The sequence below is a fragment of the Rhipicephalus sanguineus genome, chromosome 3, assembly GCF_013339695.2.
Source record: "Rhipicephalus sanguineus isolate Rsan-2018 chromosome 3, BIME_Rsan_1.4, whole genome shotgun sequence".
NCBI classification, from domain to species: domain Eukaryota; kingdom Metazoa; phylum Arthropoda; class Arachnida; order Ixodida; family Ixodidae; genus Rhipicephalus; species Rhipicephalus sanguineus.
In genome coordinates this window covers 79,223,222-79,239,843 of record NC_051178.1, presented here as the reverse complement: position 1 = coordinate 79,239,843, position 16,622 = coordinate 79,223,222, and the positions used below count along the sequence as shown (strand labels likewise).

Sequence of the window (16,622 nt, the reverse complement as noted above, 5' to 3'; positions counted from 1 at the left end):
TATTGCCACTTGTAGTTCCAATTACGTGGCGATTATTAGGAGCAAAAAAAATTAGGAAGGCCTAAAACAGGAAAACAAATATAAATATAATAGAGAGGCGGTTCCGTATCATTCACATTGAATGAGTATACAGAGACACGATACAGACGGTGCCCTTAATAGCTATGACAATTAAGCATGAAGAATCGCCGACTCACATGTTAAGGTGAGATAATGGAAAATTCAGTGCTTATGAAAAATTGCCTGAAACCGCTCGTTAGGACGCTCATCAAAAAACAAAGCATTCGGTATAACAACGTTTCTCGAACCCCCTTCCTAACATGTTTAGGATGGCTCCTAATAATTTCCTTTTTATAACAGAAACTCAATTTCTCTATTTTACTAGCAGTAAGCAGAATATACCGTGTACTCAAGGCGCGTCCACACAATTATACATCTGTTTTCGAAATCGCCTTGGCAATGTGTAAACGTGTGAACATTAGTAGAAATAATGCAGACAGTCAAAAGAAAAAAAATTGGGGAGAGGCGAAGCATGTAGGGAAGGATGTTTCAGCTCCACTGACGTCAAACCTGCCGAGGGGCGAAGCATGCAATGTGCGCCAATGTTTCCCACAGCAAAATCGCTGCTAATGGGCAATGAGAGACAGAGGAGAGATTAGACACAGAGACCCGCAGTACGCTCTTAGTTAACGTGCTTCTGCGAATCTTTCTTGTTCAACTACGCACAAGAGAAATCTCCCACCGGCACTACTTTGCAGGTCAAGATCCAGTGCCTATATATACGAGGTGGCCGGTGAATGGTTGTGCAGCGCGAGCAGTCGGCTTCTTCAGTCAAGATCGCTAGCAGACGCTGCCTGCGTCGGCGTTGTCTCTCGCTGGCGAAGGCGCGTTCTCGTCCCTTGCGAGCTGTATAGTTCAGGATTCATCGCAGAAAGAGCATTTCCATAGTCAACGCGCGCCGTCCGCTCTCTCGCCACACGGCGAGCGCTGAGGCGGTGGCGCCCTCTCTTGCTCTCAAGCAAATGAACCGTCATGACAGGACACGACGATGCACGCCGACAGGCCGAGACCCTAAGGTGCTTTGCCCCTAATAAGGCAGAGATCTTATTTTGGTAGCCGGTTACAAAAGACACACTGCAGTGACCAGACCGTAAAAAAACAGTACAGTGGACCTAGCTAATGTATGGGATGCAAAAGGACAACTAAGAAAGCACTTGTGCGAACATTAAAATTATGATTTCATAAATTCTTTGAATAAAGTTACCAGGAAGAAAAAATACGGTAGGCCAAGATATCTTCGGTTAGGTAAACGCTTGCTCTATTATATCTAGCATCAGTACCAGTGGTGCTAAAGTTGTTAGAATCTTATTTGCATATAACCTAATTCATTGCATGTAAGTCAAACTTACATAAACGAGATCCTTCAAATCGCTGATAGGTAAAAGCCACGAGACGCAAAGCAACCCCCTCCTTGCGCGCATCAGATTTCGTTACGAAGCAAGACACAAGAGAATCTTTAATAACGACACTCTAACAACATCACAATTCCCGCGATAGACGCCGCACGCATTGGAGTACGCGGCGCAGGACAGTGGTAAAGCGCAAGTGTCATGGCATTGGCCCAACTAAAAAGAAAAAAAAATCGAGAAAACAAAAGGTACGTGGGCTGGGATAGACGTCCGCGCGCTTGTTTCTGTCCAGACTTCGCAAGCGCTACCACGTGACTCTGCTCCACCAATACGGACGCGCAGACCTCATCTTCTGCCCTCAATGGATGGCACTGGCGGAAAGATAAAATTTCATCACTGCCCATAATTTTATTCACATGGCTTGGTGGCGCCATTACCAGCTTGATGAGCGGAGTTTGGCCAGCGATTATTGTGTCGCACGGTTGTGTCGCGATATCAGTATCTTGTATCTTAAGATACACGATACATTATCGAATGTATTGGAAATAAAGATACAGATACTTGTTTCGCGAGGCGTATCGCGATCCAGATACAAGATACCCGAAAAGTATCTAAGATAGTATCTAAAATACGTGTATCTTCGATACTGCCCAGCACTGATTATGAGGAACGCCGTAGTGGAGGGCTCCGAAACGTTTCACCTCCTGGGGTTCCTTAACGTGCACCTAACTCTAAGCGCGCGGGCCTCAAACATTGTCGCCTCCATCAAAAATGCAGCCGCCGCGGCCGGGATTCGATGCCGCGACCTTCGGGTCAGCAGCCGAGCGCCATAACCACTAGACCACCGTGGCGGGGCTTAGATGAAGGAATGCTCGAACACTCAACACTAACCGGGGAACAGTAAAGCGACTCAGTGGAACTATACACCGCTATCTGTTAGCTGACTGCATGATGACTGCATGCATCTATCAATGGTTCCACTCTGAAAGCCACTCCGGTACATCCATCTGCAATTTATCTACGCCATAAACAAATAGTTATGCAATGTCAACTAAACTGAAGCATACGAATGCGTTCTACCGATGATGAAACAACAGGGAAGCAGTACGCTTTCTATAGGCCCTTCATTGAAATGTCTCGTGTTGGCGGACAATAAGCGGTTTAGTGGACAACACCTAAGATTGGTATCACAAATTGCACAAATCCGACGCCGAGAAAATTGAATTTCTAGCCCGCGTTTCCATGTTCACGTGATGACTCTTTCGCTGGGCCGTTGAAAAGGCTGAAGAACGCAGGAATGAACAAGGAGGACGCCATGATTCATCAAAATATAGCACTCCGGTTACGGTTGCTGCTTATAATAAACCCCAGGCCTGCGCTGGCTATGCAATTATTCGTCATTCTGCGGAGAAGCCTGGTATTTGCTAAACATCTGTGAGGCATTATGAGGAATTTGTTGATGCTGTGGCTGATGACGAAGAATTATGGCTGCGCCCTTTGTAACGGGTTGGAAGCATTAACAGTCCAACTCATTACGCAATTCGCATTGTGTGACACCTGGTTGTTATTTCGCTCTTTTACAACGCTATATAACGTATGCAAGTGGGATTTCTTGCCCGACGTCACGCCTCTCTAGGGTCTTTTCGCGAATGAGTTTCAAGCACCGGTTTGGGACAGCAGCGCAGAGGACACGGGTTCACATCCAATTCGATGCTGGATATTAGGGGCGAAGCTCCTTAAGGCGGCACCCGTTCGTCCCTCGTAGTCGTCGTGGTCGTAGTAGTCCGTAACAAGTCTTACGCTTTGACCTCCAAGGTGGTGCCGGTGGGAGATTTCTCCTGTGCGTTGTTGAACAATAAAAAATTCGCAGCGTGCGCGTTAACTAAAAGCCGAATTCTTCTGTCTCTCATTCCCCATTAGCAGTCATTGGCATGTTCCAGTAGGAAACGTTAGTAGAAGTAGAAGTGTAAGTGTTAGCTAAAAGCCGACTTCTTCTGTCTCTCATTGCCATTAGCAGCCATTGTTTACCTCCAAGGTAGTGCCTGGTGAGATTTCTCCTGTGCGTGATTAAACAATAAAAATTTTGTTCAAAACGCCGTTGATTGATGAAATAAACCAACGAAAGACGCCAGATGTTTTGTAAAAGCAGAACGATAGAACGCCAGATGTTTATCTTAAAGTGTAGTAGTAGTAGTTGTATGTAGCCACCTCGCCCGATCGTCAACGGGCGAGGTGGACCGGCAACGGCGCGAGGACCCTGCCGTACGAGAGTTAAATCACACTAAAAGACATACTTTGCGGGCGATACACTCTAGTGAGCTTTCAACTTTTCGTCTTAATGTACATGATAAAGAAATTATTTCTACGAAAAACGCAAGGCACACCTTGAGCAATATGTTTGGTTTTGGGACGCTAAATGGAACCATGAGGCGATGCGAAGCCGGAGCACTTGCACAATCGCGTTCCGTTGGCTTTCGTTGGGCATGCTACCGACCTCGCGTCGTGGAACGCGCGTCCTGTCTTCCCTCTAGCCTTGCCTTTAATTCGCACAGGGCGAGCGGGGAATGCGGTCGCTCTTGGCGCTCTTTCGCTCGGGAGCGGACTTCTTCCTTGCATTTCACCGATCACAAGTGATAATGAAGGGACCACGTAAACCAACAGTACAATAAAAGTTTGATGTTTAATATATACACGATGTTTCACACTCCTTATATTATGTACTGGGCGCATTTCACGGAAGAGTTTCACGGTTTACAGATGATTCCCTCCGTAGCTTCGCCCCACTCATCATCATTCACCCCGTGGATATGCTGTGATTTTTTTTCTTCTCATTTACGTTTCCTTATTTCTCGCGATACCGGTTACGGGCACCCGCGGCGTACAACTACGGCGCCGAAAACGGCTCTTGTGGTGATCTCATAACAGCTTTTCCTTACGTTACGAGGGAGCATAACGCGATGTGAGAAAAACAAAGAAAGATAGGATGAAATAAAGAAAGATAGAAACAGAGAAAGAAATAACCGTACGGGTCGCTCTGCTCTGGTACGTTACGCTCACTCCTGTGTTCTGAGACAATCCTAACACCAACGGCCAGTGCAACAACAAGTGCTTCTTCAGTTATTGAGCTCATCACATTATAAGTCAGCAAACACGATACTATCGCCTTTCCCGATCGTTTGACAATACGGGCCCGCAATGCGCGGCAGAAAGTCAATGATGTTCACGTGTGAAGGTCGTGCCTTGGTCGAGTGAGACAGAGGCCGGCGGGACCTGGAACGCCTGCGCGCGTTCCAGGTCCCGCCAGCCATCGCAGTGGTCCCCTGTTTTGCGGCGTAATGAAGAGGGCACCAGCACCACCCATGGCGGTCTCAGAATGAATTAAATTAGTTGCTTGACGGGTATGCCTTTCATATATGAAAGCTCAAAATACACGCGGGGAGAAGAAAACGCCACTTGACGTCATTCCCATCCCTCATATGAAGTGCAAAACAGCTGCAACCTAATCTTTACCGGAAGCGCGTGGAGGCGTGTTCCCGTTATTCGCAGGCGCCTTATCATTCAGCATGCGGTTTTGACGCATGTATTGTGGTTTGCTTCATTCAAATTAATACTGAACTCAATGCTGTATGCCTGACTGCAAAGAAAAATATGTCGTTTGCCTGCAATTGTTAATGGGCTCTTAAAACACCGAGAGGTCGAAATTTACTTGTGGCGTTGCACTTGTGCACGAGTCTACCGTGAACGTTCTTCATTATAAAGATAGAACAAGTATGGGAAGCTGTTCATGGAAAAGAAGTTATCGTGCGCCTTAATTTTTTTTCTTTTTTTATTTCTTGGACAGCACCACGTTTTCCGGACGCCTGCTGCTTGCTCTTGCAGTAAACATGGCGTCCCCGGTGCCGGCGGTACCGTGTGCGGCTGCGAACTCTCCTTTTAGTTCTCCGAGGAGGCTATACTCAGAGTGTGACAAGAAGTCGGTCTCCAAGCAAACGAAGCAGGTTATCTGCAACGTCTACGCTGGAGTAAGGCGCCGTCAGCCCGAGCTGTCGACGAATTCTGTGTGCCGGACTGTCGCCGAACTCACCGGAGTGAGTACGCGAATGGTAACACGAATCAAGGCTGAAGCTCTGCGGGCCCCACTTTCCTCTCCAAAGCGTAAGAAACTGGATTTCTCGGTCTCGGGCGAAGCTGGGAAGCGCATGACCGCCAAGACGAGGCTGCTGCCCTACGACACGTTTGCGTTGGCAGCATTGCGGCGCAAAGTGCACAGCTATTTCATGGGCATCGAACTGCCTACGGCAGAGAAGCTACGCAACGACGTGATCAGCGACACTGACATGGGCATGCCGACGATCAGCACTCGCACGATGCAACGAATGCTGAACGACTTGGGGTTCCTCTTCCGAAAGAGAAAAAGGAATTTCGCATTGCTCGAACGAGACGACATCGTTGCTTGGCGTCGAAAGTACCTCCTTACAATCCCAGAAATACGGAGGCAGCAGCGGTAAGTTGTAGCGTTCTTTTAATTTCTGCAAACATTCGTTGCGCGTGCTTGCTGGTAAAAGTGTAGACGCGAATGGTGAGCATGCGTGTGTACCTAAATGTGAGCGAAAACGAGAGGTATGCTTTTCATCAGTGATCGCCAAACGTGTGCTGTTGACGCGAGTGATCGAAAGCCTTACACAATCCTAACTTCAGTCGCAGCGAAATTCTCCAGTAAAATAAGGTAGCTGTTCATGCTTGTGCTTGTACGGTGGATAATAGTGTCACGTGGTCGTGACGTCGACGAAGACAGTAGTCAGCACGTCCGAAATGAAACTGTTTATTTGGACGAACTTGTGGCCGGGAAAATGAAAGTCAAACTATAGCAATACACTGATAGCGTCGAACAGAGCGTCGACCGTCGATCAACTGACAAGCGGTCACGCGCGTCGGCTTTTATACAGGCGCTATCGAACTTTCGAGCAATATCGCTGGTGGCGGCGTAATCTCTAGACAAAGCTGGAACATTCGCGTGCGGGGCGCAATCTTAACAAACCGATCTACTACAATCGCGACGCTTCTAGAACACTACCTCGCGGACAGCGTCGAGCGTTGATAACCGTCCCTGCCGGTCAAACCCGAATACATCAAAACAAGACAAGAAGTGGGCGTGGCATTGCCCCCCTCTGAAAAAGCATCGTCCCGATGCTTGTGCAAGAACATAGAAGAGAAAAAAAAGAAGTGCATACACAAATAAATTAGTACAATAACAAAGGAAAAAAAATAGAGTCCCCAGGATCGCTAACGCGCAAAAAACGGCTTAAGGCGCACGACATGGACGACTTCAGGTCGCGTACGGCGCCGCTGAGAGTTCGTAATGCCGTCAGGGACAACCTCATAGTCGAGTGCGCCGAGGCGTCGAAGTACCCTGTACGGTCCGAAGTATCATCGAAGAAGCTTCTCACTAAGTCCTCGTCGGCGTATTGGCGTCCATACCCATACACGGTCACCGGGTTGGTATTCCATGTGGCGTCGTCGAAGATTGTAGCGGCGGCTGTCAGTCGTCTGCTGGTTCTTGATCCGTAGGCGGGCGAGCTGTCGTGCTTCTTCGGCGCGCTGTAGGTAGGTGGTCACGTCGATGTTTTCCTCATCGGTCACGTTTGGTAGCATGGCGTCGAGCGTCGTTGCCGGGCTCCGTCCGTAGACCAACTTGTATGGCGTCATCTGCGTCGTTTCCTGTACGGCCGTGTTGTACGCGAAGGTCACGTACGGAAGGATGGCGTCCCACGTCTTGTGTTCGACGTCGACGTACATGGCCAGCATGTCGACGATGGTCTTATTTAGACGCTCGGTGAGGCCGTTGGTCTGTGGGTGGTAAGCGGTGGTGCGGCGGTGGCTTGTGTGGCTGTATTCCAAGATCGCCTTAGTCAGGTCAGCCGTGAACGCCGTACCTCTGTCGGTGATGAGAACTTCTGGGGCGCCGTGTCGAAGGACGATGTTCTCAACGAAGAACTTGGCTACCTCAGCGGCACTGCCTTTGGGCAGGGCTTTTGTTTCGGCGTAGCGGGTGAGGTAGTCGGTTGCTACGACGATCCACTTGTTGCCGGAAGTCGACGTCGGGAACGGCCCCAGTAGGTCCATCCCGATTTGCTGGAACGGCCGGTGAGGTGGTTCGATTGGCTGCAGAAGTCCCGCTGGCCTCGTCGGCGGTGTCTTCCGTCGCTGGCAATCTCGGCAAGTCTTAACGTAGTGGGCGACGTCGGCAGGAAGGCGTGGCCAGTAGTATTTTTCCTGTATTCTGGCGAGCGTGCGGGAAACACCGAGGTGCCCAACCGTCGGGTCGTCGTGTAGGGCCTGGAGGACCTCTGGTCGCAATGATGAGGGCACGACAAGAAGGTAGTCGGTTCGAAGTGCCGAAAAGTTCTTCTTCATGAGAACGCCGTTCTGTAAGAAAAACGACGGCAGTGCTCGCTTGAATACCTTCGGAACAACGGCGGTCTTGCACTCGAGGTACTCCATAAGGCCCCCTAGTTCCGCGTCGGCTCCTTGCCTTTCGGCGAAGTCGTCGGCACTTATAGTTCCGAGGAAGCAGTCGTCGTCGTCCTCTTCGGCGGCGCGTCGACGGGGGCTCGGGACAGGCAGTCGGCGTCAGAGTGTTTTCGTCCGGACTTGTACACGACGGTAATGTCAAATTCTTTAAGTCTGAGACTCCATCGTGCGAGACGACCAGAAGGGTCCTTCAAGTTAGCTAGCCAACATAACGCGTGATGGTCACTGACAACTTTGAAGGGCCTGCCATAGAGGTAGGAGCGAAACTTTGACGTAGCCCAGATGATGGCAAGGCATTCCTTTTCTGTTGTGGAATAGTTGGCTTCTGCATTGGATAGTGACCGGCTAGCATAACTGATAACCCTTTCAAGCCCGTCAGTCTTTTGCACAAGGACGGCACCGAGTCCTACGCTGCTTGCGTCGGTGTGTATTTCCGTATCGGCGCAATCGTTGAAATGCGCAAGTATGGGTGGTGTCTGCAGTCGTCGTTTAAGTTCTTGAAATGCTTGCACTTGCGCCGTTTCCCACCTGAATTCCACGTCAGCCTTCGTGAGAAGCGTCAGTGGTTCGGCGATCCGTGAAAAGTTTTTGACAAAGCGTCTGTAATAGGCGCATAAGCCGAGAAATCGGCGCACTGCCTTCTTGTCGGTGGGTGGCGCGAAGTCGGTGATGGCAGCTGTTTTCCGCGGGTCTGGGCGCACTCCAGACTTGCTGATCACATGACCCAGAAACAGCAGCTCGTCGTATGCGAATCGGCACTTTTCTGGCTTCAGGGTCAGTCCAGAGGTCTTGATTGCTTGAAGTACTGCCTCAAGCCGCCGGAGATGCTCGTCGAAGGACGAGGAAAACACGACGACGTCGTCCAAATACACAAGGCACGTCTGCCACTTCAATCCGGCCAGTACGGTGTCCATGACGCGCTGGAACGTCGCAGGTGCCGAGCAAAGACCGAAAGGCATGACCTTGAATTCAAAGAGGCCGTCGGGTGTTATAAAGGCAGTCTTTTCTCGGTCTCTCTCGTCGACTTCGATTTGCCAGTAGCCGGTCTTGAGGTCCATCGACGAAAAGTACGTCGCGTTGTGAGGTCGATCCAGGGTGTCGTCTATCCGTGGGAGGGGGCACAGGTCCTTCTTCGTGATTTTATTCAGGCGCCGATAATCAACGCAGAAGCGCAGTGTCCCATCCTTCTTCTTCACTAACACCACAGGTGATGCCCAAGGACTCTTTGAAGGCTGGATGATGTCGTCGCGAAGCATTTCGTCCACTTGTTTCTTTATGGCCTCACGTTCTCGCGTCGAAACTCTGTAGGAGCTCTGTCGGAGTGGTCGAGAATTTTCTTCTGTTATAATTCGGTGCTTAGCAAGGGGCGTTTGTCGGACCCGCGATGACGACGAGAAACAGTCCTTGTATTGCAGGAGCAGGGTTTTGAGCTGGTCTTGCTTGACCTTCGGAAGGCTCGGGTTGACGTCAAAATCCGGTTCGGGACCTCTATTCGTCGAAGCAGGTTCGGCAGCATCGAAGAGGGCGAAAGCATCGCTGGCGGCTACACATTCGTCGATGTAGGCAACCGTCGCACCTATGTTGAGGTGCCTATATTCGTGGCTGAAGTTTGTCAGCAGTACCTTTGCTTTACCGACATGCAGCTCGGCGATACCTCTTGCGACGCAAATTTGACGGTTCAGGAGTAGTTGCTGATCGCCGTCGATTACGCCTTCAAGGTTCTCAGGTTTTCGGTGCAGACGGAAATAATGACGCTGGAGCGCGGCGAAACGGTCACCTGCTCTTCTATCACCTTCAGTGCATGGTTCCCTGGCGTCGCGTGGGGTGGGGTGGGAGCGCTTTGTCTGAGCTTAGTGTTATCGACTCAGACCTCAGGTCGATAACGGCGCCGTGGTCACTTAGGAAGTCCATTCCGAGTATCACATCCCTGGAGCAGTTTCGTAGGATTACGAAGCTCGCAGGATAAGTCCGGTTATTGATGGTGACTCTCGCCGTGCACATACCAATCGGCGTTATCAGGTGGCCTCCAGCTGTCCGGATTTCGGGTCCACTCCAAGCGGTGTTTACTTTCTTCAGCTTGGTGGCGAATGGCCCACTGACGACGGAATAGTCGGCTCCGGTGTCGACGAGAGCTGTGATGCTGTGGCCGTCGATAAGAACATTGAGGTCGCTAGACCGTCGTCTTGCGTTGCGGTTAGGTCGTGGCGTCGGATCACGGCTTCGTCGATTGGTCCCGCTGTTTCGACGTTGCGCCGTCAAGTTTTCTTCGGGCCGCGAAATTTCGTCGTGAGGGCTCCGTCCGGTTTGCGTCGTGTTCTGAACGTCTCGTCGCGTTGTCGTCGTCGGCGGCCGCGGAGGATCTTCGGCATTTCGTCGTACAGCAACCGCACCTCCATCGGTTGCTGCCCTTAGTTTCCCGGATACGGGCTAGGCGACCGGCCCCGGTTTGGGCCAGTGTACTGCCGGCGGTGCGGTGACATGTAGCGGCCGGGCGACGCGATCGGGAAGGTCGTCGTTCTTGCCACTGTGTTCCGGTGAGGTGGTCGTCAATGTCGCGAGGCCGTTCGCCTGGCTGCGGGCGCGGCGCGTTGATGGCGAATTCGCGTAGCCCCATCTGTCGGTATTGGCAGCGGCGGTACGTGTGGCCGGCCTCTCCGCAGTGGTAGCAGAGCGGGCGGTTGTCAGGGGCACGCCAAACGTCGGTCTTTCGGGGGGCGCATCCTTGTCCTGTCGGCGGGCGGTATGGCGTCGTTGGGGGTGGCGGCCGTGCCTGGCGGCGGAACTGCTGCGGCGGCGCGGCGTCTTGACGCGGGCGAGGAGGGGGGGGGGGTGTTGCGTCGGGCTGCAGCAGCATAGTTCCTTGCTTGTAGCTGCGGCTGCGCTGCATAGGGGGTGCCCAGCGACTGCTGGATTTCCTCGCGGACCATGTCGGTGATCGAATCGTCTTGAGGCTGCGCTGAAGGCAACAGCTTGCGCAGCTCCTCCCGCACTATCGCTCTGATGGTTTCCCGTAGGTCGTGAGTGCCTAGCGAGTGCGCTTCGGTGTAGCCTGTCGACAGGGTTGAGCGGTTGTACTGCTTCGTCCTAATCTCGAGGGATTTTTCGACTGTTGTAGCCTCCTTTAGGAATTCGGTGACAGTTTTCGGTGGATTCCGCACCAATCCTGCAAAGAGGTCTTGTTTCACTCCCCGCATAAGGAAGCGGACCTTTTTTTCCTCAGGCATGGCAGCATCGGCCAGGCGGAAAAGTCGCGTCATCTCTTCCGTGTAGATAGTGACCGTCTCATTCGGTAGCTGTGCTCTTGTCTCCAGCAGAGCAGCGGCCTTTTCCTTGCGGACGGTGCTCGCGAAGGTATTGAGGAACGTCGTCTGAAAGAGGTCCCAGGATTGAAGGCTCGATTCATGGTTTTCAAACCACGTCTTCGCGGCGTCTTCTAAGTAGAAGTAGACGTGTCGCAGCTTCTGCCCTTCTGCCGGCGGCTGGTTCGAGGATCCGGGTTGTTCTTAGAGTCGTCTTCTTCGCGGCTTGGGCTTGGGTCAGCGCTCCGCGGTGGCGTCCGGATCATGAAGCAGCACCTCCACCAGATGTCACGTGGTCGTGACGTCGACGAAGACAGCAGTCAGCACGTCCGAGATGAAACTGTTTATTTGGCCGAACTTGTGGCCGGGAAAATGAAAGTCAAACTACAGCAATACACTGATAGCGTCGAAGAGAGCGTCGACCGTCGATCAACTGACAAGCGGTCACGCGCGTCGGCTTTTATACAGGCGCTATCGAACTTTCGAGCAATATCGCTGGTGGCGGCGTAATCTCTAGACAAAGCTGGAACATTCGCGTGCGGGGCGCAATCTTAACAAACCGATCTACTACAATCGCGACGCTTCTAGAACACTACTTCGCGGACAGCGTCGAGGGTTGATAACCGTCCCTGCCGGTCAAACCCGAATACATCAAAACAAGACAAGAAGTGGGCGTGGCAATAGCATCAGCCGAGGATGCGATGATCTGTGCCGAAGATGTCACTGATCGTTTCGCTATTGCTGAATTTCCCGTCGCATTGTTTGGGAAGATTTACAGCCTTTCCGCGTAGGAGCAAGAAATCTGAATGGCTTGAAGGAAATAATAGCTAATTTTATTCAGCGAATATGCTGTGCACAAGATTGGGGATGTGGTTGCATTAGCTTTTATGAGCAGCCCGAAACATGTTTTGTAAACAATCGCTTCAGTCTTTCTCAGGGGAAGTTTTGTCAGCTCATCTTTGTTATATGTGTTCACATGGGTTTTGTCAGTGGATTCTTGGCGCTGTAACAGAGGCATAACTTTGAATCAAGGCCGCTGGTTTATTAATGGGCTGTTGCCAGTTAAAGTACGCTCTTAACTATACGACTGATTTCTTTTCTGTTACAGGACCATATACTACCTTGATGAGACCTGGGTAAACGCTGGCCACACTAAGGAGACCGTATGGACAGACACCAAAGTCATGTCCCGGCAAGACGCATTTCGTCAAGGCCTCACAACAGGTCTCCGTGCACCGAGCGGTAAAGGAGGACGCCTGATTGTTTTGCATGCTGGCAGTGCGGAAGGCTTTGTTGATGGAGCCGCCCTAGTTTTTCGTGCCAAGAAGGGCGCTGGTGATTACCACGCAGAAATGGATGCTGCGCGTTTTCAAAAATGGTTTGTTGAACAGTTGCTACCAAACATCAAGCCACGCAGTGTGATTGTGAGGGATAATGCGTCCTATCACAGTGCTCAAGTTGAAAAGGTGCCAAGTTCATCATCAAGAAAAGCCGACATCCAGTGCTGGTGGAAATCGAAAAGTATCCCTTTTACGGATGACTCTCTGAAGAGCGAACTGCTGCAGCTCGTTAAGCAGAATAAGCACTTGTTCCTTGCTTACCAGATTGACACATTTGCCAGCGCTGCCGGTCATGAGAATGTGCGCTGGCCTCCTTACCACTGTGAGCTCAATCCAATAGAGCTCGTGTGGAGCCAGGTCAAAGGATATGTTGCTTCAAAGAACACTGACTTCAAGATCGATTCAGTTGAGCAGCTGTTACTGGAAGGAATCGCAGGTGTGACCCCGCAGAACTGGTTTCGAGACTGCACCCTTATGAAAATGTGAGACGCGTTCAAAAGGAAAGTCTAATGACTTCTGACATTTCAGTCATTTCACGCTCTAATGTGTCCCTTTAGAATTTTGTAATGTATTTGAAATGCCATTCAAAAACATATTGGCCAATTATTCTGAAGCGTATTAACATGTGGTAGTCTGATGCGGATTAACATGTGATAGTCCGATGCGTATTAATATGTGATAGTCTAGTGAGCATGAAACGACCTTTGACATCAACACTAATTTGATTCTCTAATGTATTTCTTCAGAATTGTTTTAATGTACTCATAATGTAATTCAAAAACATATTGGCCACCGTCATTCTAATGTGTCCTTATGAGTGACTTTCTTGTGAGTATGAAACATCCTGTTTGCGATGACCCTCGGCCAAGCTTGTGCTTCGTGGCCAATGACATTCATAACATTCCTGAAACAGAACTATTACAGTGCATGATAAGATTTATGATATGTCCGGATGATAGTACGGAATCACATATTAGTTGTGCCTGACAATGTGTTTGCTGGTTGATACACATGCAGCCAAGCATCATACAAAAGTGCATGTATGCACCTTCTACAACACTTGTGCTGTACAAAGACATTTCTCAACAAAAGAAAATGGATAAAAACATTTATTGACTGGGAAACATGCTGAGGTTAAATGGAAGAAAAATATGGTGTACACCTGTCATATCTTCATTTCGTTTAATCTGTCTACTTAACGTTGATGAAAGATTGCTTTTGATGCGCAGGGTCCTTGTAGGGAATCCATGTATGTGTATCCATGCATGTGTATCCTGCACGAAAGATCGCAGTAAATATATGAGAGTTGCAAAGAAAACTTTATCCAACACATCGTGCACCTTAGAACACTTAGATGTACTGCCAAGGCCCCGTGCAGGTAGTTGACAAAAACACTTTTGTGAAGTTAGAGTTAGTCAAAATTGCATCTTATATCGCATTTCCAATCGAAACTTTCAGCAAATCCTGTTAGAAAAAACAACACAGAAGCTCAAGTCCAGCATCAAGTATACATTAGAATTCCCTCAAAAAAGGTGCAATAGGTTCATGAGTAGGCGCAACATGTCCAAGCTTTTTGTAAAGATTGAAACAAATGCCTACCATAAAATATAAACTCGACCAGGCTCACAGGTAGAACGCTCCCATCTTCTTCTGCAAGCTGTCGTCTGCTTCAGTTCCACGAACAGGTGAGATCACCGGGTACATATGTAAAGGTTACCAGAAAACATTCATGAGTTGGCGCACCACACAGACCTTACAGCTCACACACAATACATACAATGTATTCAGGCAAGTCTATGTTTATATACCAGCAAGGGCCTTGAATGATGGACTCAGATTGCGCTATAAGAACAGGTATAACCTGAGCAACGGCTCATGGCAGACAACTGTAATGGTGCCATTGCAAGCCGAACTTTCAGAAAGTTATGTACTTAGTAAACACTATGTGGTTGGAGAACGAAGATTACCATATAGGTCATTTAAATGACGAAAATTACGTCAGCTCTGCTACACAATATAAAATGCATAAATTGATAAAATAAGAGTATGTGTGGCCCATGTGCACACTCCATAATGCCGAGCTTTACATATTGTATTATATGATGAATTTGAGCCGTTTAGGAAAGTAATTCTAGTCGTGTTAAAGCCAATCAATGCCTGGAATATCGGTTGGAATTTGTAGTGCTGCAAGCCATAAAAAAACCGTTAACCACTTTTGTCAGCCTTCTCTAAACTTCTGCACACATAGTTACATATGAGAATTTAGATTTGTTTCCCCTAATAATTGCTTCATAAAATTAAAGTAGCACTCTCACAATGAATGCTACGTCTTAGTCGCACAACCTGCAAATAATAGCGCTTTTTCAGTTTCATGCTCCCTTAAGAAAAGCTCACAAAAGAAACATGAACTTTAGATAAGCACATAATTGAGGTGTGCTGTTGCCACCTCAGCACAGTGGATAAAAAGCTCTTGGAACAGTGCTGCCTAACCATTACAACAACTTCTGTTAATATAAACCAGTATGCCTCAGGAAACAATATAACGACGGGAAAAATATTTTACATCATTTTTCTCAGACACAAATGTTGCAACAAAAGGCACCTTGCCAAACGCAACTAACTGGCATATTTGTCTAGAATTGATAATTATAAACATCTTGTGCTACTTCAAATTAATGTACACATGGTGTTAGTACCAGAATATACCGTAATTCACTGACTTGTATTATCTTCAAGTGGGTTCACCCAACGCAAGTTCGTTTCTCGTAGCAGCGACCTTGCACAGTCAGATTAAAATCCTAACCATAGTGCAACTAACTTCTAACAAAAACAAGCGCGGTGCAGTAGTCGCGGAGAAAGCCACAAACACACGCCACTGCAGAGCACCGCGCGCGCATGTGCAGCCGCAGCGTGTTTTGATCTCTTCTTCCCCGCGTACTACATGCCAATTATTACTGAGTTTCCTGAAGAGTTACTTCGTTTGTACCTGCATCATGAGAAGGCTAGGCGATGAACGTTATGTTTAAAGCAGTTTTATTTCCGAAGTGATAAGCCATCGTACAAGTAGCTTCAGGCGATGATCTCGTGCAGTATACAGCTGTAGTCGATTTAAATAACTTTCGACGACCCTAAGAAGTTTATTTACAGAATCACAACTCGGCTACAAAAAATCTTGCAAATTATTCTTCCTTCGGTTTACGATCGCTTCTGAGCGGCGGAATGCCAAGAGCGGGCCACTTTCTCTCTCTCCTCGGTCGCGGCCCCGTTAGACCCGTCCCCTCTCCGGGAAAGAGCCAAGCTTTCAGTCCTCCCCTCCTACCTCACCTCCCCCCTCCGGTCCCCTACGCCCAAAAGGGCGAGTGTTGCCCTCCCTGCGACACATACATCGCGCAGGCGTCCCCAAGGTCACCCAGTCCCCGAGTAGAGAAGCAGCAGCGGGAAGCGGGCGGGCCGAGCGACCGGCATTCTTGGAATCGAAAAACAGCCAAGGAAGAAGAGCGCCATGACAAGAAACGCTTGCGTTACAGAAGCGAGCGGAGTATCGCGCAAAGCAACGCGCCTTCATCCACCCGTTGCAGTTGTAGGTAGTGTACGCACATGGTGAATGCTTCATACAACCGTATAAAGTGCACAGAAAGCATTGAGCATAGCGTAAAACATACCTGTCTATCATCCTTCCTCTGGCCATCATCCCCGCAGAGTGAACACACCGCCCAGACGATCACACTCGGTTCCTGCGTAAAAGACGTCATGTAATGAAGTAACCTAGCAGCGTAATTCAGAAATATTCTAGAACTTACCAAAATCAGGCATCCACTGTGCACTCTTCAGCATTACAGTCCACAATGTACCGTACACTCGGCGACAGTCTTGTCAAAAGGCTGCTGTACGTCCGCACTAGCCGTCAGTCACGAGACTAGGACCTAGATTGTCTTGGAAGGTACACTTGATATTGAATCACGTAACCAACGTGCATAATCGATAAACGTGGTAACGAAGCATTGTAGAACACAGCATGGCACACACACACACACACAAACCGC

General features: G+C 49.3%; 1 long non-coding RNA gene across 1 annotated transcript; it reads right to left on the bottom strand.

Annotated features, from left to right (window-relative positions):
- Positions 1 to 13,677: 13,677 nt before the first annotated feature.
- On the bottom strand, positions 13,678 to 16,351 carry LOC125757619 (uncharacterized). Its single transcript, XR_007415354.1, has 3 exons — positions 16,242 to 16,351; positions 14,179 to 14,243; positions 13,678 to 13,853 (listed from the first exon to the last, which is right to left on the bottom strand). It is a non-coding gene; the product is annotated as an uncharacterized LOC125757619 (long non-coding RNA).
- Positions 16,352 to 16,622: the final 271 nt, after the last annotated feature.